Source organism: Panulirus ornatus, chromosome 35, assembly GCF_036320965.1.
Source record: "Panulirus ornatus isolate Po-2019 chromosome 35, ASM3632096v1, whole genome shotgun sequence".
NCBI lineage: Eukaryota > Metazoa > Arthropoda > Malacostraca > Decapoda > Palinuridae > Panulirus > Panulirus ornatus.
In genome coordinates this window covers 2565001-2590895 of record NC_092258.1, presented here as the reverse complement: position 1 = coordinate 2590895, position 25895 = coordinate 2565001, and the positions used below count along the sequence as shown (strand labels likewise).

General features: G+C 43.2%; 1 protein-coding gene across 4 annotated transcripts in view; it reads left to right on the top strand.

Moving 5' to 3' along the window:
• The first annotated feature begins 6750 nt into the window (after window positions 1–6750).
• Window positions 6751–25895, top strand: part of LOC139760076 (cell adhesion molecule Dscam2-like) — a 217225-nt gene continuing 198080 nt past the window's right edge. For all 4 annotated transcript variants that reach the window (XM_071682875.1, XM_071682877.1, XM_071682876.1 and 1 more), the window contains exon 1: window positions 6751–7197. The gene's annotated coding sequence lies outside the window, so the exon portion shown is untranslated. The remainder of the gene's footprint in view (window positions 7198–25895) is intronic.

The window sequence follows — 25895 nt, the reverse complement described above, 5'->3', positions numbered from 1 at the left end:
TCTCGCGCGGCGGTACGATTCTTGGATATGATGACCTGTTGATCTTCGACCTGTGATCCTTAAGCTTAGGTCAGGTCAGAGATCAGGACATCACAACGAAATGTAGTAGCGTCGTGCTTAAGTGTCGTACCGTCGTGCCCAAAGGTCGTCCCGTCGTCTTCAAGGGTCACATAATCTCTTTTCAGGTTTATTTTTTGTTTAACTTTTTCTCCCATTTTTCTGATCGCTCAGTCAACCAGTGCACCCAGACGTCAGACCCAGCATCGCTCGGAAACACACACACTTGCCCAGGACCTGCCCACGTGTACATAAACAAAGCCTTACACCACTACGCAGTGGCCGATACACCGGAATTACCAGTTATCCAAACCTTTCACTTTCTTCTTTTGTATCAGTGTTGGGGACGGCCGCTAGGGTGACTGTGTTCTGATATCATGAAGGTTTACTGCGAGATCCGAATTTTTCCCCAAGAATATTCTTAACCGGCCTAACACTACTAGAGACGAGGTAAACAGTGTGTATGTATCATAATCAGCTCTGATACACAACTTAAAACATATATAATTAGGCAAATTTAAAACCTGAAATCACCCCGAGTTCCGCACATAAAGATTAAAAATGCAAAATAGATTCATTAAAAAAAATCTGTTGGCATAATGTGATGTTTCTGGGCGGTGGGGAATATTGAAGATTTTCCCCGGTCATAATTCTTACCTGCATCGTAATTACCCAAAGTGGTGATATATTTTCCCCCGGCCAAAGTGTCCCTCTCGGTCGTGTCGGCAACGCCCACCGTTCATATTAATTATATATTCCCGACCCATATTTTGCGTCCAGGGTTTTTTTTGGGTGAGGGGGAAAAAAAGGGGGAAAAAAAAGGGGGAAAAAATGATGAGTGTGGAAATTGTTCCGTCGTGACCTCCATAGAGTTAAATCAACTGGCCTACCTACCCTACCAGAGAGGGGGGGTTAGGGAAGGACCACACATATATGTGTATGCATCGTAGTTCATTATATATATATATATATATATATATATATATATATATATATATATATATATATATATATATATACACACACTAACACGTAAGCTGACGGTTCAGTCATGAGTCTTACAATCTCTCCAAAAAGCCTTCCACATAGATGTGTCTCCTGTGCTGTTATGTAATGTGTTGCGCAGACCACCACCCGTCCTGGCTGACTGACTCTACCCCAGAGTGACCTGCGTAGGAGAAGGTTGGGGGGGAGGGGATGTTAACACACACACACACACAAACACACACACACACACACACACACACACACACACACACCTATAGAAGCGTCAGGATGTAGCAAAAGCCGCTTACCAAACAGCGGAAAAAAAATAAAAGAAAAAATAGCGCTACAATCCTGCTTTGCTACTCTACCCTTAAATAAGCGGCTGCGATCGCATCCGCGGATAAAAATACAGTTTCTTTTATGGGTCGAGGGTTAGAATAGGGGGGGGGGGTGTTGGAGGGGTAGCAGTAGTAGTAGTAGCGTGGGCACACACACACACACACACACACTGAGGATGAGTCTCCTTACTTTACTGTTGATGGCATTTTAACCAGTGAATCTAAAATGAATCCTCGAGTTAGATTCGTCTCTTTTTTTTTTCAGTGGCAAATATCTCTCGCGAGCGGGAGGGGAGTGGGAGGAGGAAGATTATGGACTGATGAGAGGTTCTTTATGGTCTCTGGTGGCGGAAGCTTGTTTTGTTTTAAGTGGGATGTGGACGTATGGGGAAGATGGAGCGCTGGTGATGTGTTTGGTGGTCCAAACTGCGCGGCAGACGAGAGGTCGTTTTAGCAGATCACGCACGGAAGTGCACGTGCAGAGGATGGTGGTTCATCTCGTCGTGCACATACGGCAGACTGAGGCATTTCGTGCCCAGCACACACGGAAGGGCACGGCAGAGGAGAGTCACAGTGCTGGATGACGTGCTCCTCATGATGATACGCGCAGCTCTACGGTGATCAGGTCACAAGATGATCAAATGAAAGAATACGGAGGACACGTTGTGACTGATTAATGGTACACGTCTGCGTAGTTTTTACTTGACCCTGATAACCTCGTAGGGCATGAGCTACTCACGACGCCACACGGAAGTGGTGTCACGATTTGGCAAAAGACCCGTGGCAGTAATTGCTGGAGCCAGTGAACGGATTTCACGGTGAGAAGTTGGAAGGAGGACAAGGTTGCAACCAGATGGGGTCCACAGAAATTTGGCACCGGATTAGAGGAGGACCAGAGGAACACAGGAAAGGCTTCAGATTGTATGCCAAAATTCCTCCTAAAAAAAAATGTGTTTCAGGTAGTCTCACTCTCTCTCTCTCTCTCTCTCTCTCTCTCTCTCTCTCTCTCTCTCTCTCTCTCTCTCTCTCTCTCTCTCTCTCTCTCTCTCTCTCTCTCTCTCTCTCTCTCTCTCTCTCTCTCTCTCTCTCTCTCTCTCTCTCTCTCTCCTCGCTGTTTCCTTTTGCAATTTCTGCATGAATAAAGCTGGGCTGTGAAATATTTGACAACTGCTAGCGTTATTGATGGCGGAATACATGCAGTAGCAAAAAGTGTATTTAATATTTTCCCAGCGAAATAGACCAATTCTCCAATATATTTGCCAAGAAAACACCGCGCGTTTGCAGTCCACTCCTCACAAAATTGAAATACTTGATGACATTGTACATTGAAATATTGTCAACGGAGCATCACAGGTCATTACGCAAACTGTTAGGTATAACTTTTTTTTCATGGGTAGATTATCTCTTTTCAAGGCCTCTCGTTATCAAGTTCGAACTCTGTTATGTGTCTTCATTTAATAAGGAAGAATTTCGAGACGCTTGTGTTTATCTCGTACGATTTCATAACTAGAGGAACCCTTCTACGGGGGTTCTGACACCTTCAAGGCTGCGTTACATCCAGTAGCAGGGAAGTGACGGACCCACATAGATTGAGAAGTCCGTTGACGAAAATGTCCTTCTTCTCGTCTAGTGACTTTTCATTTATGATGTAGCCTTGTACAGGCAGAGTTCAGTATCACTCGATATATATATATATATATATATATATATATATATATATATATATATATATATATATATATATATATATATATATATATATATATATATATATATATATATATATATATACGTATTTATTCAAAAAGATATTTAAATGAACACATGAAGGACCCAAACTAACTCTTACATAATATGTATCATTTAACATTTGCTGAAATCTCTTCATGCTTGATCCCCAGGTTTCATTAATTTTCAGAACAGAATGATGATGATGAAGCAATATATTTTGTTCTCTGAATTGAATATCCTGAAACAGTATCTGGGTGTCTGTTCTCTTCGGGAAATTAGTACGGAGTTTCAACCAGTGTAATATGCAGACATCTTGCCAGTATTTGATATTTTGTTTTTCAAGTAAGAGGATTGATGCTCTAAGGCAGGATTTTGTACACTTAAAAAACACACGGGTTTCAGTCGTATTTGAGACTAGCCGTTCTCTCGGTTAGAACGAAAGGGTTGGTATGAAAAGGTAAGAGTTCCACGAGAAATTATAGCACAGTTTTACTATGATCCTGTGTACATACAGAGAGGGATATCCTCTGTGATAATATAGAGCAGTGAAACTGTAAAATATTTATGAACTCAACAATCTTACTATCCTGGCAATTAATTATTCATGTTATCTTAATACAGAATTTTTTTCTAATTAGGAAATGTGCCATAAAATCACCATCAAGGCTGGCCAGCGCTGTGTGATGCATTCACGTACAGCCTCATTTGCATATTGATGAGTAAATGAGATGGCTAATTGAAATCTATGATTCGGAAATTGTGTGGCGGTCGTAAATCATCACTCGCTATCGCCTTCATCTTAACAATAGATTTATATACATTTTCTTTAACGTGGTTTTAACTTGCCTTTTTAACACGTCCGTAAGCCCGACCTTTTTATCTCTTTTTCACAAGTCCCTCCACCTGTTTTCTTTACACGGCTGTACCCAGCTTTTACCTGGTTCTTTGCCAGCTTTTTTTATCGGACGTTTGACCTGACGTGCTTTGGACCTGTCACAAGAATGGTCAGATTACAGGTCATATCCCGATTCCCAAGGGTCGACACGTGTTAGTTGTTCTAACTAATTTTTGTTTATCATTTTGCCTAAATGTTTAACTACCATTCTGGTTGGCTTTTTCACCTGTGCTTGTATTTCACACAAAAGCCTTATCTTAAACCTGACTTAATGCATGGTGGGTGATGTGTTATTCCTGGGATGGTTGGCCTTATACAGCAGTTCGTCCTGTGTATGGTGAAGCATTTGAACATGATTCACGATACTCCGAGGTGCTGGTGTTCAGGTCTGGGAAGCTCTGGTCAACTAGTGGCTCGTAGGCCATCGTCCGTCCTCACTCGCATGATCGTATTGGGTTAGGATCTGTCCCGGATACCAAGATGAGGGTAACAGAGCAGCTGGGGTCCCGTAACTAACTCATTGAACGGCCGATGTGTTGCGCACGGGAGCAGAAGTTTAGGGTTTACACCGGAGGGGGAGGGTTGTGCGGTGAAGTGGCGAAGATGTGCTGCATCACGTTCCCTGGAAGATCCAGTACATGCTGGTGCTGGTGGGAGAAATGTTTGAGGATGCGAAGTGGTCGAGCAAGATAGGTTTTCTGAAAGGAGACGGTCAGTTAAGTTGTTCCTGTCCACATTCTGGATTCCTCCTTCACCAAAAGTCTACCTTTTATCATTATAAAGACTCATCTAGAGTTGTTATAAAAGATACAACGAACTCTATAACATTGTCTTGGTTATCATAGATACAGGAATGGATGTAGGGGTGTGTACGTGCACCTGTGTTTTTTTTTCCATGCACAATTACCTATTTACAGTGAGGGAGTTTTACCCTCGTGGAGCCCCATGTGTTCCGTGCCTGTGTGCAAGAACCATGAAGATAGATATATAAAAGTCTACATTACATTATATTTGTATACATTTGCGTGCAAGAAAGAGGACTAAGTGAGAGAGAAAGAGAGAGGGAGAGGGGGTAGGGACTGAAGGGTGGAGGGAAGGGGCGGGGAGAAACATAGGGAGAGGGGGGATGGAGAGGGCGGGGAGAAACATGAACTCTTGGCCAGTCGAAAGGAAACTTGTGAGAATTTGCCTCTGGAGCTCCGGTGAAAAATGTGTCTGTTGATGCTGGTGGACTGGGTAATGAGGGGGCCGGCAGCCGGCCGGCCACTCACTGCTTTACCCACGACCACAGCTACGCTCACCGCACACCCTCACTCTCCCTCCTCCTCCTTGAGAAATATGCCATGTTTTATACATTACCGAACGGTGCGACCCAGGAGCACGACGGTGCGACCCTGGAGCACGACGATACAACCCTGGACCACGACGATACGACCCTAGAGCACGACGGTACGATCCTAGAGCACGATAGTGCGACCCTTTTCCAGTGGTGATTTGTTGAGCACAGTGCGACCTTCGTAGGTCAGGTCATAGGTTAGGTCATCATACCCACGAGATGAGGTCTCGAAGATCGTACGTGTCGGCCTTGAGGGTCGTACTGTGTTCAAGGATCGTACCACTGACCTCGAGGATCACACCTTCGTGCTCAAGGATCGTAGCGTCGACCTTACAGATCCTGCATGAATTAGGATGAATATAATGAAGGAAACTAGAACCATCTTGTGGTGACGTCAGAGAGTTCTGGTCAAACTAGACTTATTATTCCTCTCTTTTCCACACTGGCTGGACCCAGTAGATAATGCCTTTGTTGACATCACAGTAATACGGGATTACCCTCTTTGCATCACACACGCACGTTTCCCCCGTTTTCTTCCGTATACCACTATTTCACCGCCCTGCGTTATATTTCCCCTCGTACGGGAGTATATCTCTGTATGTTGGCTTCATCATTAGTGTCATATTCCTCTTACTGAATTCTCTCGGTGTTGTATGATTTCTTTCTTACCCTACATACATACATGTATGAATATGTACATAAATACACGCGTAAATACCTGTTTCTAAGCTTACGAGCACACACACACACACACACACACACACACACACACACGTAAAAACAACACACACGTGTGTTCTAAAATCTCTTGCCTGCTTTTAACACAGTCTTCGTTAATCCTGTATTTGAATCAACCCAGAGAGTGGCCAGGCTCCGAGCAGAGAGAAATTTTGTAAAGCAAAAATGTAAGTAGGGAAAAGTTGGTGTTTAAATTCCCTGTGTGTCTGGGTGGGGGGTGAGGAGGAGGAGGAAGAGGGGAAAGGGGTGCAGTGTGAGGGAAGGTAGGGAGGAGAGGCCGTGAATCTGGACAAGTGACCATCCATGTTTCAATATCGCCAACTTGCCGTATAAAAACGTGCGGGGCTGAGCCCACCTGACGCCCATAATACCATTTTCATGCTCTCAAGACTACAACTGTGAGGAGGGGTAGTGTTGAGAGGGGTATGTAGACGCTGTTTCCCGGTATGGTTAACGTCCAGGCCGGGTGATGGTGTGTACTGGTCCCCCTCACATGCTCGAGAGGCGTGTGTCTCATTGGTTTTGATGTTTGCTATTTGAGGGGGAAAAAAAAAAACATGTTACGCTTATAGATTTGGAGTTGTGTTGCATGGTGGTGTGTGGCATGTGTGAGCGGCCCCACGCGGTCTGGCTCGGGTAGCAAGAGAGGTTAGTGTTCCCCACGCGGGCAGACGGAGAGGTTATCAGAACTCTGCTGTCACCCGCGCATGGGAGCAGTAACTTGCTCGCGACTTAGTCGCATGTTTTTTTTATAAAGTCTTGAAAAGTGCTACATAGCCAAGTGGGTCGTCGCTGACTTTTGATTGATATACCTATGGTTCATTTATGAATTTATTATTCTATGTTTACATTCTGGGTGATAAGTTTTGTGAGTAGACTGCAAGGATTGAAAGTTTTCAACTATGGCTCATTGAAACGCTAGGGAGTTTCTTGGGCATTGAATTAAGTTTTCCCTCGAATCCCCTCATCTTTCGAGTGCTTACCCACCTTTCACGAAGAACAAAACTGTTTTAGAACCCCGGAACGTGTCATCACGTGGGCAATCGAAATATGGTTTGATAACAGTGAACTACCGGATCCAGCGATCGCTTTGCTAAACAGCCGTCGCGCATTAGGTGAGTAACACAACTGAAATGAACTTGTTTACATTCGTCACTGTTGAACTCAGCGGTGATAATTGGTAGTGTAAGTGCTTACCCAACTCACGTGCATAGAACTAGCGAGTTCACACACACACACACACACACACACACACACTTGCCAAGTTGCCCTACAGGCGTGGTGACAATTCTTGATTCCAAACGTTTCCTTTACTGTTTATACAAGTTTAAACTAGTTTACTGTACATTTTGTCATATAATATTTCTCGCTGTGTATGGAAGTATGAATTATGCAGTTTCCTTTTTTTTTTTTAGCTGTTTATTGTTCTGTAATGTATATTATTTTTGGATTGTTAAAGGGATTCGTTGGTTCAGTGATATTTTTTTCTGCTGGTTAGGTAATGCTCGGATAATCCAACATGGAAATTGGTGAACAATATGTAAATTTTTGTTTTCAAGCATTAGGGAAGGTATATCGCTAATCACGAGAGAGATAGAGAGAGAGAGAGAGAGAGAGAGAGAGAGAGAGAGAGAGAGAGACTCGCTATATAGTTAGGCAAATTTTTCTTGTATTGATTGTATTTTTCTTTAAGATACATACAATATAGTTTCCTCTTTAATATTGTTTTTGATAGTGAAAATTAATTATTTTCTCGAAATTGCAAATTAATGTTTAGTTTCCGATATAAAATTTCTTTATATGAAGATAATCTTGCTCAGGTGTTTTTTATGATAACATTGTAAGGAATATTATGTACATTTTTAGTATCAGTGCCTCTGTTCCCATGATGATATGACTATAGATATTCAAGCATTATATATATATATATATATATATATATATATATATATATATATATATATATATATATATATATATATATAATATATATAATATATATATATATATATATATATATATATATATATATATATATATATATATATATAACTATGTAAATGGCGCCATTAAATGTGATCACTTGACCACAACCGTACGACTCTTGGGTACAATGGTCTGGGCTTTGATCTGACAATGTTCATGTCGTAGGTCACTTCATCACAACCAAAGGTCGTATCTTTGCACTCATGGTCGTAATGTCCTTCTCGAAGGTCGAACTTGGCTCAAGGGTTGTACAGTTGTGCCTAGATATCGTAAGGTCGTGCTCAGGGGACCGTACCGTCGTGCTTAAGGGGTTGCAAAGTCGTACTCGAGGGTCGTGCTGTACATGTATGTACCTCCTGAGCTCCACCTGGGATGAAGGTGCATTACTTGTCCCTCTCGGATCAGTCAGATTGTTCGAGGCCGCGACCCGTTATGGTCTTATCACAACAAAAGTTTATCTTTTGGTTATTTACTTCATCAGTTATTGTTGGTATCATTGTCATGGTAACAAGGGGGGGAGGAGACCCTCCCCATCCCCCTATTGGCAATAGAAATGAGGAGGGGGAAAATAATCCCCATTCATCCCCCTTCCTATTGCATACATACATATACATACATACATACACGTCATATATATACATATACATTTACATACGTCATACCTGGCCTAGCATTGACCTACATGGGCTGTCCTGTCCATTTGTCTTTATGTGTACATTTGTCAAAAAATAGCGGCTGTTCCATTAGTGTGTGGCCCTACTATTATCCTAAATGAACGAGCATTTCTCTATCCATATTAGAGAAATTTTCCCTGTTGACACAGTATTAACGGTGCCACCTCATATATCACACGAATTTTCGCCGGCGTTAATATAAAATTTTTTCAACAAATTACACATGTTGGAATGATACCCAGTCACTCACAGTAAGGGGAAGTGTTCTTCGAAATTATAGAAAAACTAAGAGGTACTTACGCACTAAAAGATATATATATGTTATTATATATATATATATATATATATATATATATATATATATATATATATATATATATATATCCCAGCATACTCGAGTGCCGTTATCTAAGCCAATACACTCGAAATCACCACTTTATATGCCAATATTCTTCTTACTTCAGTACCGTCTAGATCACTTCCACACATTGGTCACTATATCCTCCTTATATCACCCAAGGCCAATACACCCTGGGGTCTAACACCATGGTCACAAACGACACTGGATCATTACAAATTGAGCTGTTTGGCATACCTCGGGTATTACACTCGTGGTCACTAACTTCAGTCACTTAATGCCCCGATCTATTCCGTGTGGGTCACTATTACCTCATGTCATTATATAATGGGTCCTCAACAACCTCGATCATGATATCATCAGGAAGTCATCACCTTTCTTTGGGTCAATACTCCCTTAGATATCACAGCCTCAGTACACTAGGCCATCGCACTGCACGAGGTCATTCTTTTCATTACACCCTGGGTCACTATACCTAAGGTTACCACAGCCTTAGTCACCACATTGTCGCCCTTTACACCATAAGTCACTATGACCATGGTTAGTACACCCACAACTCACTACTTCCCCTGGACGCCTCAAACATGGTCACACCACCACAGCTCCTACCACTGCCTCGTACATCACACCCGTGGTCACCACACACACACACACACACTGTGGTTCACATAGTACAGTAAAAACAGAGTCGTGCACATTACCTTGTGTGGCCATTCATCACTGGCAGCACCCACATCCCTCATCCGTGTCCATTTGCATACCAACGAATTCCCATTACGGTCCCGGCAATTAACAACGGTATCATTAAGGAGGAAACTACAGTGGAAAACAAGTTTCTGTTTTTCCTCTTACGTTTCAATTTAGAAGCAACAAATCTCTGTACCGGCGAGAGGTATTGTACTACAGCTCCTGCCTGGAGAAGAAATGGCAATGTAATTAATCCTCATTAACACAACGGGTCTAAATTAGCTGTGTTCCTGAGTTTCTGTCGTGTTTTGCTTCCTCAGTTTGTTTTCAGACGTGTGAGCGAGACGGTGTATGTACAATCTTGGGTTAACTGTCTCAAAATTCAGTTCCTACCTCGCAAAACCTTTGTGGTAGAAAGTCCAGACCGAAAACCGGGTGCCTGCCATTAGAATCATCATAATTCTGTCCTTTAGCACACTCAGAACTCTGATGGGTAGATAGATAGAATGGATAGTCGCACATCTATCACGCACCGCCGATATGGTGGATGGACAGCTGGCTGGGTTAGCTGTGAGCCGGCTCCAGCTTAATTATTAGCTGTCAGTGAAATAAATATCATAAAGTCTGGTTCTGTATATAATATTTAGCCGCGTCCATCGTTGTTGGGGGGAGAGAGAGCCCAGCCTTCAGCACCACACACGTCAGAAAAAGTTTTCGATAACCTCTACGTCAGTTTACAGCGAACCCTCCCTCTTTCCCTCCTCCGGGAGGTTAGAGACGTAGCCTCCTCTTTCCCGGAATACAGGCTACCATTATACATGTGTGTACCATGATACAGCCTATCAATACAGGGATATACCCCTCTGTGTCTTCTATCACACAAACTACCATCACAGAAGTATATACTTCTCCGGTGCCTACCATGATCCAAGCTACCAGAACACGAGTTATACCCTCGTGTGTCTACCATAATTCAGGCTACCATTATAAGGATATACATGTATACATCAAAGATACCAAGCTTACGTACAGTGATGTGTTGTGTCACCTACCATAGCAAGGACTACGAAGATAGGGGAGTTTCGTCTTCATTACCGTAGTCAGGGCTGCAAGAAAGGAGATGTCTGTTTGGGTACTCATTAATCCTGTTTAGGTTTTCCTTATACCAGTTTGGATACTCTTATGCAAAACCTTTGAAAGCTTTTTTTTTAATTTCCGACGAATTTCAGAGAACTATCAACTGGGAGTTTTCATTTTCTGATAAGAGTTTACAGAATGATGGACTTTAGGTTTTAGATTAATGACAGAGTTTCTAAACACGTTTATAGTGATTCACACACACACACACACACACACACACACACACACACACACACACACACACACACACAAATGCCCCTGCACACACACAAAAAAATAAACTCGGAGTTCTACTGGCGTTGTATCAGGTTGTTATATGGCCTGAAGATTTACATTTAGATAAGGAAGTTAAACGGTGGGTTGAGGGATAGCGTGATGCCGTGTGCACAGCACTCATTTCCGCCATGGCTGAGGCTGTGGTGTGGCTGGAGATGTGGCACATCAACGATGTGCAGTTTGCTCTTACAACTGTCCCGCCTCAAACTTGATTCAAGATTTTCTTTTTCTTTTTTTGGTGTTTTATTTCATTGCTGTTGTTTTACTATTATTGTGTCGATCATTTCGTGTTTTGTTATGACTGTGAGTTGGTGAGTTTGCTCTTTTATACATATTCAACGTCATATATATATATATATATATATATATATATATATATATATATATATATATATATATATATATATATATATACCAGGACCTCTCTCGAGGAGCCCCTTCATCTCCCAGGCTGCTCTGCTTTCAGTAGCAGGGACACGATGGACGTCTCTGGAGAGAGAGAGATGTTCTTTGACGAGACTGTGCACTCCCAGTGATGCAGCCTGGCCAAACGTGTCTCACTCGCGGCGTTACCTCGTGCAGGCGGAGTCCGGTAACACTACGGTTTATATCATGATGTATTACAGAAGCGTTTTTACTGAAGGTTGAATTAGATCATGACTGCGACACCGTACTTGCTGTGAGGAAAGAGGTCACTAGGCTATCACTTATTGATTGCCAAGTTGTGTACACAGTACCTGTGAGTGGAAGGGGACGCAGCTGTTGGCAGAATGAGGGGGGGAGAGTGAGGAACGCAGCTGTTGGCAGAGTGAGGGGGAGAGAGTGAGGAACGCAGCTGTTGGCAGGGTGAGGGGGGGAGTAGTAATGTAGAGAGGGAGTTGAGGGTGGAATTAAAAAATGAGAGGCTGAGAGTTGAGAGGGGATGCAAGATAGGTTTGGGAGGTGAGGTACAAGATGCTGGTTGATTCTGCTGTAGGAGGGTTGAGGTAGTTTAAGGTACATAGAGACGTCAGTGTTACCCTAGAGATATTTGGACTGCGGGAAAACATGATACGATAGATGTAGGTTTGAGAGATGAGATGAGAGAGGAAGAAGAGGAGAAGAATGAGGTAAAGAGTTCACAAGGAATCAAAAGCGACGACACTGCAAAAGGTGATAAAGGAACGAGGCAAAGAAGGTTGTAGTTAATGTGAAGAGTTGTGATGGGATGATTAATAGCTGGAGTCAGTGAAGATAAAGGAATATACAGGGATATCGGGACCAGTTAGAAGGAGAGAGAGAGAGAGAGAGAGAGAGAGAGAGAGAGAGAGAGAGAGAGAGAGAGAGAGAGAGAGGAGGCACTACAACGAGAGAAAACGTTGGGATTGTGAATGGTAAACTATCATTTAAATCACAGGATACATCTACAGGGGGTGGGTAGATGCGTTCCGAGGGGCAGTTGGATGTTTGTGGGGCTGGCAGTGAGGGAAGCCGATATGGCCACACAAGAGTTAAAAGGGGATATTGGCAGATTAGGGAGAGAGAGGTTGAAGCCGATTGGACGTGGAGGAGTTGGTTAAGGCGATGAAAAAAAGGTGAAGTGTGTTAAGGCCGATGGAGTAGCTAGGGTGAGAGGAGAGAAGAGGAGGTAAAGTGGCACGGCCGTGGTGCAGTTTGTGAGGGGGGCCTGGCACGTGTGGGTGGGCAGCGTACCGCACACCTGGAGTGGTACAAGTCACTACAAACGGTACGAAAGGGAAGGTGGAAAGGACGGTCTCAGAGACGCTACTTTGTTAGAAACGGGAAGCAGCATAGAGGCCATTGGGTTACCGAGGGAACACAGAAGAAGAAGAGGAAGAAGAAGAAGAAGAAGAAGAAGAAGAAGAAGAAGAAGAGGAAGGAGAGAGAGAGAGAGAGAGAGAGAGAGAGAGAGAGAGAGAGAGAGAGAGAGAGAGAGAGAGAGAGAGAGCAGGACTTCAGAGGGGATGGTTGTGGGAGCCAAATATTGACACTGAGGTTTACATGAGGCAGGGAATACCAGGGAAGCAAGAGAAGGGCAAAGACCATGTGTGGTTGTTTGGGAAAAGTATGTATCATGTTTGACGGGAGGAGATTACGTGGTGTGCGAGGAGTGCGTTGAGAGAGGAGGGAAGAAGCTCTTGATGGCACCTGCGTTGGGCTTTGAGAGAGAGAGAGAGCGAGGAGTAGCGTCAAGCCTGAAGGAGGAGGAGGAGGGAAAGTGGATGTGTCAGACCTGAGGTTGTGGAGTTTACATCCGTACAGTTGTCAGTGTTTGACCTAGCTCGAGGTCGTGTTGGTAAGAGAGGATTATGTATATGAGATAAACCAAATCATATATGTTCCGAAGTTCTTGAAAATTGATTCACGGTGATTAAAAGTGTTTCCACAGCCTCCCCTCCCGTGTTACTTTCCAAAAGCAGAAACAGAGGAAGGAGCCAAGGGAGGATGTTTTATTCCCCCTGAGGCTCATTCATCTGTTCCTGACGCTAACTTGCTTACTATGGAAACAGCAAACTTGTACGCGAGATAGAAAAAAGATATGTATGTTTATAGCTATACATCCATTGCCCGCACCATCCCGCAAGAGAGAGAGAGAGAGAGAGAGAGAGAGAGAGAGAGAGAGAGAGAGAGAGAGAGAGAGAGAGAGAGAGCCATGCTGACTTTAAATCAGTGGATGTTTATATCCATAATTCCAAAATGGGGTGTCATCTTCCTAGCGATGAAAGCATCCATCAGCTGTGGGTCGTAAGGCTGGAGAATTAAATGAATGAAGATATACCGTGAATCCAGAGAGGTGAAAAAAAAGAAAGAGAAAAAAAAGAATATTGTATATCCCTCTCGCCATATTACACACTCGGGGAAAAAGTGGGCATTTCACTTTTTATTGTAGGTTTTTATTTCCTATCCTGTTGTTGCCACTAGTGTAGAGAGCGGTAGGGGAAAAAAAAAAAAAGAGAACTCCAGGGGATTTGATTAATATGGCCGGGATTACATTTTACAGAGTGCATTTTTCGATATTTTTTTATGTCCGAAATATTTCGATAAATTAATTTAACCGTCGTGATCAATCAGGTTCCATATATATGTTGTTGTGCTTATTGGTGCATTTGTTTGCCAGAGTTATTCTAATGTTCTGGATGTTCATGTTAATGTTCTTATATATGTAGTATGTTGTTATGTGAATGCAGGTATGTTAGTATATGCATGGGTATGTTGGTATGTGTGCAGGTATGTTGGTATCTGCATGTGGAGGTATGTTGGTATCTCTCATTGTGGATATGTTGGTACATATCAATATAGGTATGTGGTGTCCCTCATTTTAGGTATGTTGGCATATGTCAGTGTAGGTATATCACTGTCTGTCTACGTAAGGATGGTATTAACAAGATATGGCTTTTAGGTTGCTGTACCTTTATCCGTTGGAGGAGTGAGACGCCACTATGGAATCTCCTCCTCCTCATTAACCAATGTATATGTCCTAAAAATGATCACCATTATGACGGTAATTAAAGATTGGGGTATAATTAGGTCATATTTTAATGGCTGACGTTCATGGAGGGGGTTCATAGATTACTCAATAATGATGGTGTCCTTCCTCTTGATTTATATATGTGTATCCCCCCTATTTACATTTAGAGAGAGAGAGAGAGAGAGAGAGAGAGAGAGAGAGAGAGAGAGAGAGAGAGAGAGAGTGAAAAAGGTTGTAACAATAGCTGTCCTGATTTATTATAGCGTAGGGAATAATACTTTCCATTTCCGTTTATAATAATTTCAATTTTCATGAAAATGAAAAACTCTCTGCAAATGAATTCTAACGGAAGTTACCAGCCAATAACATTTTATATCATAATTTGAGTCATGAATAATACCCACGAACACGATCATACAGTGTCTGGGCACATGATCATACAGTGTCTGATCATACAGTGTCTGGGCACATGATCATACAGTGTCTGATCATACAGTGTCTGGGCACATGATCATACAGTGTCTGATCATACAGTGTCTGGGCACATGATCATACAGTGTCTGATCATACAGTGTCTGGGCACATGATCATACAGTGTCTGAGTAATGATCATACAGTGTCTGGGCACATGATCATACAGTGTCTGGGCACATGATCATACAGTGTCTGATCATACAGTGTCTGGGCACATGATCATACAGTGTCTGGGCACATGATCATACAGTGTCTGGGCACATGATCATACAGTGTCTGGGCACATGTATATTATCACAGGATAGCAGGAGACTGGTCTTCAGGTCGTCCTGTACTCTATATATTGGCCATATCGCTAATGATCTAGTTCTCATATACTCTGATTCTTCTACATTTTTCTTATCGCTTGGCAAATGGTCTGTTCATTCATAGGTCTCTCGAGCACCAGCGACTTAACAATTAGTAATCATCACCTCGCTGTCTGATTGGTTCCCCTCCTGTCCAGCCCGGGACATTCGGGTCTCTCGCAGGTAAATAACCTGTCGTCCACTGGTGATGCTGATAATGATAATGAGGATAAATGATAATGATGATAAAGTGAGGCGAAAACACTCAGGGTAATCACTGAACGGATCGATCTTGTTAATGATGCAAGAGCAAAACACTCAAGATATAATCTCCTTGCCAAAATTCTCTTTCTTCTCGCCAGTGAATAATTTCTTTTTCATTTTTTTTTTTTTCATTTAATGGATGGCGAGGGGGGTGGGAGGATGGAGGATCAGGCAGAATGCTTGCTGTAATATATTTTGCGTCAGTTAAGCAGGTATTGTTTGTTTCGATATAGCAACGTGTGAGATATATGCTCATTTGTATGTAACCTTATAATACGTGCATGCATATACATGTGCATTTTATATATATATATATATATATATATATATATATATATATATATATATATATATATATATATATATATATATATATATATATAAAATGGCGTGTACTTACATTTTACTTTTATATGACTCCATAAAACTCAGGTTAAACTATCATTGCAGCTGGTGGAGGAAGAGAGCAGTTCACAACCATACCATGTTGTTGCAATATACACACAATAATAACAATCTCATAAACTTCCCTGGTTTTACATAAAGTGTTAACCTGTTGTTCCGGACCTCCATTAAGTTTCATTGTGTATCAAAAATACATAGAAATATTCTGATATTCAGATTATAAATGTTGCAATACTGGAACACTGAGTTGTAGCGATAGTGATACAAACCTTGTTTTCAACCAGCTGTTAAAATTGGGTAGAGTAAGATTATTCTCCACCAGTCTGGTGAATATCTCATGGATATGGGGATGCATCCACTTAGCCGTGAGAGTATCCCGTCCGATACAAAGATATTCTCCTTTTAGTCTTATGAAGATCATGGCCAGACAAAAGTATTCTCCCTTTATCATCGCGAGGAATCTTCACATACAGAGATATTCTCCCTTAAGCCTTTGCAGGGATCCTGGCCAGGCTGGTGGCTGTAGGTCGTGGGTCAGACTTATGTATCCTTCGGGGATAATAAACTCAGCCTTGCCCAGCCCACGTCAGGCCAGGACTCTCCACCGACCATCCTTAGACGTTTCTGGTTCTTTTGAACCATCCTCCTCCAAGTAGTTGGAGTCATCCTCATCCATCCGTAAATATATACATATGTATATATATATATATATATATATATATATATATATATATATATATATATATATATATATATATATATATATATGTATACCTGGCTGACTCTCTTCATCCTAAGACATCCTTCAGGTTCAGCCTCGGTTACTAGCATATATACACACATATAGTCATCCTTCGTCACCAGCGATCATTGTGGGTCATCAGTATTCCCCAGGACATCGTGGACGACCCTGACTGTCCTCATCCTTCATGTAGTCATCCCATCCTGTCATGTAGCCATCTCCAGCCACCTTAGACCCACCAGTCTGTCTTCCTCACGTATGCCCATCATTTTTTCAAGACTCGTGCATCAGTTCTTGAGCATCCGCATGGGACATCACCCAGCCTGGTCCTGTTTGTACCGAATCCCACTCATCCTTGGTCATCCTTGGTCATCCTGAACTCTCCTCCTGTCATCCAAGCGTCATCCATCCATTCATCCTCAAGTCATTTCTAGTCATCTGAATAATCATGACCCGTCGCCATTTATCGCCAACTAGCGTCATCTCAGGTACCCAGGGATCGAACCTCTGGCTTCGAATTGTGAGCACAGGGATCGAACATACCCCTCCATGTCACCCCCGCCCCTCCTCCCTCCTTCCCTTTTTCTGTGGAAAAAATCGAGAGAGAGAGAGAGAAAGAAAAAAAAAAGAATAGCACGTTTGTATTCTTTTTTTTTTCACATGGATCCAACAGGAGCTTTGTCCAGCGAGGAGAGTGTGAGTGAGTGAGAGCCAGTGGGAGGGGAAGGAGGGGGGGGCAATGTGTGAGAGCGTGCGAGAGCAGAGAGGGATGGTGTTGCCACTACTGGGGCGCACAACAGGTAGATGTACACGGCCCCGCACCACAACAGCCGTAAGGGTTTATATCTACTGCTGCCGCTGGTTAATGGCTGGACTGGCACGGAAGGGTAATGGGCCGAGGAGGCTAGAGAGAGAGAGAGAGAGAGAGAGAGAGAGAGAGAGAGAGAGAGAGAGAGAGAGAGAGAGAGATGAACCAGCACGGTAGCCTGGGTTGGTATTAGCTAGTGTATGGAACTCGCAGACTTCCATCCAGTTGATCATCTTTCCTCTCTACCGTCGTCATTAGCACAGTAAGACCTGGGGAGGTCAACAGGCTAACTTGTAGCCTGTAATATTATCGTTGGATCAACTTGTAGCCTGTAATATTATCGTTAGATCAACTTGTAGCCTGTAATATTATCGTTAGATCAACTTGTAGCCTGTAATATTATCGTTAGATCACTTTCTTTTTTCTCTTGCCGATGGGAGATCAAAGAGACGTCTGAACGAACATTCGGACAGATATATAGAAGGAGAGATAGACGAAGTGACGTTCATACGAACAGGTCGTTTAGACGGAGAGAGAAACAGGCGGACAGATCGTAGACAGTAAACTCTCGCACAAAGGCCTTGAGAGGAGTCATCATAGTCGACTTCTCTGTCTACCAACACATTGTGAATACACACTAACAACAGCACAACTAACAACAGCAAATAATGAGGCAATTTCTCATAAAAGATTAGAATCTCTTTTTTGGAGTGCCCGAATGAGCAGCAGCTCCTTAATGGTCATTGGAGAATGACGTGTAGATGTTGTAATGTGTTGGAAACGTAACGTGTCTGACGATACATTCATAAGACATAATGTTTGTTGTCCTCTGATGGGTTAACGTATTACCACCATCACCTCGTGGTAAATGATAGTAGAGGAAAGTTCTTGTTCTCGTTGTTTCAAGATGAGTCATTTGTGAAAAATTAGGATTTCTAAACACCTCTTTTATTAGAATAATTTAAAACGGGTTTGTCTGCAGGACGAGACAGTGGCCAAAGTTTAAGCCAAACGGTAATGGTGCCGACGCTGCCAACTTCTCATTGGCATAAAATTACACTAAATTACTTGTTTAATGGTGGAAAAGGCGACGCGGCTGAGCTTAGCCCACGAAATTCAGGCGACGTTTGGCGGGCTGGGCTTAGTATGTGTGTGTGTGTGTGTGTGTGTGTGTGTGTGTGTGTATGTATTGTCTTGTGTAGTGTGCGTCTGTGTGTCTGTCTGGTGGTGTGTGTCCGGGCGTGTGGCACAGAGCAAGCCGTACCTCAAGGCGTTCGCATGGTGCCGCTACAATTTATGTGTCAACATCGCGTGTTTAAAGAATAACTATGATATTGATGATGTTATCCAAACAGCTTTTCCAGTTTCTCCAGGAATATGACTGATGCTAATGTATTCTGTTGTGCTGTGATATTGACGAGGGACGTAGATATATCTTACTGAGAGAGAGAGAGAGAGAGAGAGAGAGAGAGAGAGAGAGAGAGAGAGAGAGAGAGAGAGAGAGAGAGAGAGGTTTACTTATTCAACGTGTATAATGACGCGGTTTTGCCAAAAGGCAGGAATGGCACGTAATGCACCTCTGCAGGAATATGTATAAGGTTGAGAAGAGCGAGTCGAGTCAGCTACATGTTGTCACGTGTTTGTATGTGAAGTGGAGGTATTGTGTGTTTGTGGTCTGAATGCCAGCAGCCCACATGAGGGTGAGGCACAAAAAAGAAAAACTTTGTCACTGGAGTGAAACTTGAGAGCCACTGAAAAGCTGGCTTCATATGTAGCTGTCGATAACCCTCAGGTAGTACTTGATTTCGTTTTCGTATTTTCTTTTAATTTCTATTCTCCTTCCACTCTTTTTTTCTCTCTCTCTGTCTTTACTCTCCCCTGTCTCTCCCCCTGCCTCTCCCTTCCCCGTGATCCTCTCCACCAACTCCAACAGTGAATCAAGGGCGAGGAAATTGATTTCTTCATAACAATGGCCGGGGAAGTTGAACCTCCTCGAAAGTTTGGGCCTCAAGCTGGATATGCAGCAATTGTTGTAGCTGGGGAATTGCTGGGGTGGTGAGGAGTGGGGTGGGGAGGAAGTGTAATTGGTGGGGCAGCGGCGACAAGAGACGGAGGATTTTTGTCTGGGTGAAGGAGGAGGACCAGGAGGGAGTTGGTATGACGAGGGATGAAACCAGGGTAGAAGGTAAGTCTGAGTGGGAATGGCAAAGGAAGGAAGAGGGAAGGAACACTGATCTAAGGAGGAGGAGTTGATGGAAAGGAAGGAGGGCGGGATAGGAGGGAAGAGGAGGGGTTGAAGTAGGGAGGGAGGGGGAAATGATGATGTTGAGTGCCCCAGTTTTTCTGCATATCCCTTTCCCCATTTTCCTCCATTGCCTTTGAGAATATTTAACTCTTCCTCTCGTTAAAGTTTGTCCCTTCCTGTCTGCTTTTCCCTCTCACTACCGAGACTTAACATGAAGGAAAAGATGTTGGTAAACATGTTCGCTGACACGTCAAAGCCGAGAGAAGAAAAAGTTACTCACTTCTTCTACGCGACGAAAATTACCCTCAAGATTTGTACAGTACCAGGATGAGGAGTTGCCACTAGTGTGTAGACGATGACTCAGGAACTGAGAGATGTTGGAGAGTGAACACTTCAACTGACACAGCAGTTGATGACGTGACCGTCCAGTGCACTTCTCAAATATTTATGAGACTGGCAACAGTCCTCTGAAGTTCCTTGTTCCAACACTTGAAGAGCTACTTGTAACAACAGTAGCAGCAGCACTTGGAGCTTACGCTACCTATGGTCTATTGACCTCACACCACCTCCCCAGTGGCTCGCAGTGAAGGGCCTACGCCTGCACTGACGGCCTTAGAAAGGTCATGATTGGTCCACATGCTGAGGTACGAACACACAGTAAAGGCGGCATCCAGGGAGATACAAGAGTGAGGTTCACTATGGATGGGATAAGCTAATGAAGTGTGTGGAGACTCAGGGTAATGGTAAAGAGTTGTTGATGTCGTATACTGAAGTTAAGGTAACAGACGCAAACATGATTTTATCTTTGCTTATGATAACCCACCCGACGTGAGAAGCATGTGTTTGTCTTAAGCGTAGATATGTACACGTGTGTGTATGAATTGTTGTGATTTATTGATAGGTAGACGACATGATTCTCATACACAGATTTTTGTTGTCAGAAAGATATATTTTGGATCAGTGGTAACACGTCCTCAAAAAGCTACACACACACACACACACACACACATTATATATATATATATATATATATATATATATATATATATATATATATATATATATATATATATATATATATGTATATACATATATATAATATAGTTGTAAGTGACATGCTCAAATCTCAGACACTTTCATCAGCAGTGGTATAAAACTCCCAGCTGTGAACGCGGGAATTTTCCCGTTGTGAAGTGTGTGTGGTGGTGGCGGCTGCCGCCCATGGCGTGGTGACTGGGGGCTGGCTGCCAGGCAGCGTTTGAAGGGACGGCCAGTGTCTCTGTGATATACGTCAGTCAGGTGCCTCACGAGAGGGGAGGAAGGAGAAGGAAATATACCGTCCAGATTGTGTATAAACATTGTGTGGTACAATATATGCGGTGCGGACGGGAGGGAATCGCGCGAGAGGACGTTTTTAAATGAGTGATGTTTACAGAAGAACAATGCGTGTGATCTTTCTCGGAGAACCGTGAGACGTAAATGGCGTAAAAGTGCGATTTAATTTACCAGGCCGTCGCCGCCAGGAAGTTCGATTAGAGAGGGAAAAAAAGAGGAAAGGAAGATGTGTGTTGGAAAGCGAAAATGAGAAACAAAGAACGGGGGAAAAAACGTTAGAGCAATGTATTAGAGAGAGAGAGAGAGAGAGAGAGAGAGAGAGAGAGAGAGAGAGAGAGAGAGAGAGAGAGAGAGAGAGTGACAAACAGACAGACAGACAGACAGACAGACAGGAAAAAAAATGTATTGAAGCTTGATATCAAAGTGAATTGAATAGAATGTCCCGCTGGGAGAGTCTGGCTCTTCACAAAGGCGGCGAATAGAGGATGAGAGAGAGAGAGAGAGAGAGAGAGAGAGAGAGAGAGAGAGAGAGAGAGAGAGAGAGAGAGAGAGAGAGGCAAAGGGGTTGAGGGAGGAAACAAAAGCAGCGAATTGGAAGGAGAAAGATAGCGGGAGAGGGGAAAAGTGCGGCATGGAGGACACGCTGGCTTAATGTGATGAAGAGCAGGGCAGTACAGGAGGGGGAGGGAACGCCGTGATCCTGATAGAGGTTGTAAAGGAGGCGAGGACTGGTCAGGGAACCAGTGAGAGGCGGTGAATGATGGTGAGAGGATAGTGAGAGGTGGTGAATGATGGTGAGAGGGTAGTGAGAGGTGGTGAATGATGGTGAGAGGATAGTGAGAGTGTCTTTCCTGGTAGCTTTAGATGCAGGTGCCATGTATCGTTATCAGTGTACCTTGTGGTACCTCTAGGTACAGGTAGTATGTACCATTAACTAGTGCAGGTCCTTGCATCTCCACATGTATGGTCGACAAACACATACAATATTCGCCTTATGGAAGTCTACTTCTAAATTTATGATCTAATTGGCCAGAGAAATAACATCCAGTAGCCTTTACAAGTCTGGCTGTTATTTTAGGACGTAATTGGTCAAAATTTTCTCATTGTCAAGTCTTGTTCTGATTCTACTATGCGTTTGGCCAGTGGGAATGTTTTCTTCAGGTCTAGCTATGGTTTTTGCATGAAATTATCCAAAAGGATAACATTTCTTAGCTTTATGTAAGTGTTGGCCAAAAAAGTTAACATTTCATAGCTTTTTCAAGTGTGGCCGTCATATCAGCACGTAACTGGCCAAAATGAAATTAATATATATTAGCTTCTGCTGCAAGTCTGGCTGTCATACAGCATGTCATTAGACAAAACACATAATCTTTCTTTGCTTCCTACAAGTCCAGGTGTGATTTTTGCGACAAGATGTCAGCAGTTTTACTGGGCATGACAGTGTATGAAAGAGCACATCTTTGATGCAAACAGGTGGATAGATATCTATATTAACAAATATAGATGATCATATAGGTAAATGTTGGGAAATAAAGAACACAATGATAACAATTTCCGAGAGATAGATATCGAGAGATGATATTGCTCATAGATTATTGGTCATGAGTTATTGGCTCTTTCATTGCTTGCCTGAAGAGGAATATTAAAGGATAGATTTAACAATAAAGAGAAATATTAAAGGATATATTTAACAATATATTTAACAATAAAGAACTTACGAAATATGTTAAAAAGTAAGGTGTTTTTTCCACTTGTGAATGAAATACATTCATTGCTATGATTGCTTCCAGATATACACGTTAAGAAGGAGATAATGAACGAGCAAATGTAGTTTTTCATGTCTTGGGCCAATTATGGATATTCTGGGGGCTGGTGGGCTGGCTGCTGCAGTGGGGAATTATATGATGCAGATCTGATTACTCCGCCTATCAGGGATTTCTGTTTAATTGGCAGGGCAACCTGGCGAGTCCTCCAGCCTCGTTGATGTACCGCAAGTTGGTGGTTTGTGGCTTCGTTGTCTCCTGCGTTGATGATGGTTGCCAAGGTTGCGTGAGTTAGAGAGAGAGAGAGAGAGAGAGAGAGAGAGAGAGAGAGAGAGAGAGAGAGAGAGAGAGAGAGAGAGAGAGCAATAGATGCTTGATGAGGAAACTCAGAAGCATATAGGCAAAAATATTTGCATAGATGCGATTAAACACACACACACACACACACACACACACACACACACACACACACACACACACACACACACACAAACGTAGACACTGAACCCTGGATGGTGGGACATCAGGGTCTGCGAATAATATTTACAGTACGAAGATAGGTATATTTCCTCACCGCTCACACGTCATACCCCCTCGTATAGAGAGCCAGGCATCGCGACGTTATCTTTCCAGAGAATTACCCATGTGTGTGGTGGAGTATATGGGAAACATCTGCCATCATCTAATGGCTCAGGAAATGCGTAGTCTGAACATGATGACCCCCTGTGTGTGATGTATGCGTCCCGTATGTTAGCTTTACGCTGGACAGCTACAGTAGTATTGTATGTGTCCCGTATGTTAGCTTTACACTGGACAGCTACAGTAGTATTGTATGTGTCCCGTATGTTAGCTTTACACTGGACAGCTACAGTAGTGCTGCAACTCTCTGTATCTAAGATACACAGAGGAGGTACAAAACCAGCCAAGTGCTTCCTCACTTTTAAGGGATACAAGTTGATCCCATGGAGGAAGTCTTGTGGTTGAACATTGATGACAACAAGGCCAACAATGAACCGATGCAGGACGGTATACTGTTCTTCCATCATCTATGAATAGCTCAGAGAACAGACGATCTAACCTCACATACGGCGACCCTACACACTATACACTGAGCACACACACATGACTCCTATGTTGAGATACATGGGTAAACAGATGCTGTGTTCCGGAACAAATGGTATGTAATACCACATCCAGATAGTGGTGGAGGATCACAATATTTCACCGTAACGAGGGAGTCACGGATTACTCTCCCTGCTGGGGCTGAGGACCATCTATTATCCCCTCTTGCGTTTCCTCTCCATCCCCAACCTAGGGTTTTTTTTTTAAGCCGCGAATGGCCATTAATTACCTGGACAAGCAGCGGAACTGCTAGGGTTCACAACCAGTTAGTTGTACAGGACGGTGGGAGGTTAAAAGCTGTTTAATTAGTTCTTTCTTTTCCTATTTCTTTTTGCGGTTCACATGGGCTGTTTACCTTGGACAGTAGTGTCCGCCAGGAGTGCAGACTTTACACACAGGCTTTCCTCTGCCCCGACGAGGTTTTATACAAGTGTTGCGCTGGCTGGCTGGCTGTATCTTACACTGACTTTACGTTCACTATCCTGGGTTTACTCTCGTGTCCTGGGTTTGCTCCGGTATCCTGGACTCACGTAGCCAACTCTGGTTTACAAGAGTTTAAGGAAGACGTTGCTCGACAGGCCAAATCACTTTAACGTTCCTATATTTTCTTCTATAATTTCTATGGTTTCTGTAAGATTCGCCAGCTAACTGACTAAATCCTTGTGGAGCGGAAGTTACTAAGTTTTATCATCATCAGCTGACGAAAGAAAGTACAGTCTTATGAAAGAGCTTCCTGCTTCAAAGGGGTTCACTACTGAAGGCAGTGCCATACTACACACACACTGCGGGACATTTCCATTCCGTTGGATACAGGGTATTGCTGCATCAATATCTCAGTAAATACTGTTCTTCTTCTTCTTCTTCTTCTTCTTCTTCTTCTTCTTCTTCTTCTTCTTCTTCTTCTTCTTCTTCTTCTGCGTCTTCTTCTTCTTCTTCTTCCTCTTCTTCTGTAGATAAGAATGTGAAAGCCAGCAGATGTAAAAGTCTCGATGACTAAGTTGAATAAGCTTAGGTTTGATGTCGGGTTTTGTCATGGAGAAAATTAGTGAACATTTTCTTCCTTTTTCTTATACCGTTATCGGTCTTTGTTCCGTTGTATCGTCACCTATAGCTGCTACATCTCTGATCATCTATCTGTTTATAGATGGCCTCTCTCGTGTCGAGGCTGAGTATACCCGAGCTCCACTGCCCGTGGCGTCCCGCAGAGCACAAAGCTAGTGGCCCTTGTGTTTCCTCGTTCTCGTGAATGATGCCCTGATGGATGGACCTGCTCGATGGAAGTAGGTCCTTGAATCCACAGTTGATTTCAGGGCTGGTGATTGCTCCACTGACCACAGCCACCCCGAATTTTGTTCACCGCCTTTCTCCCCTGATTTCGTCCTTTACACACCCCTTGGTCTCTCTCCATTCCGGTAGACCTTTCCACTCCCCTCAGCTCTCCATATATCTTCGTCATGCTGCCCCTCTTCCCTTTATCACACTTCTTATTCCATTCCCTCATTTCTCTTAAACTTCTCTCTCGTCTCCTCCCTTCCGCTGCCATCCAACACATCACCTGACACCCCCACTCATCCACCACAGCACCGACCTCGACCTCATCCAGTCCTCACGACCAGCAACACATCCCCCGGCCACTCCCACAGGATGGCACAAGACTGGATCTGATCCTTCGTCAGCTGTTTATGAGGGTTCTTTCAGACCCAGCTGGAGAAGGCTGG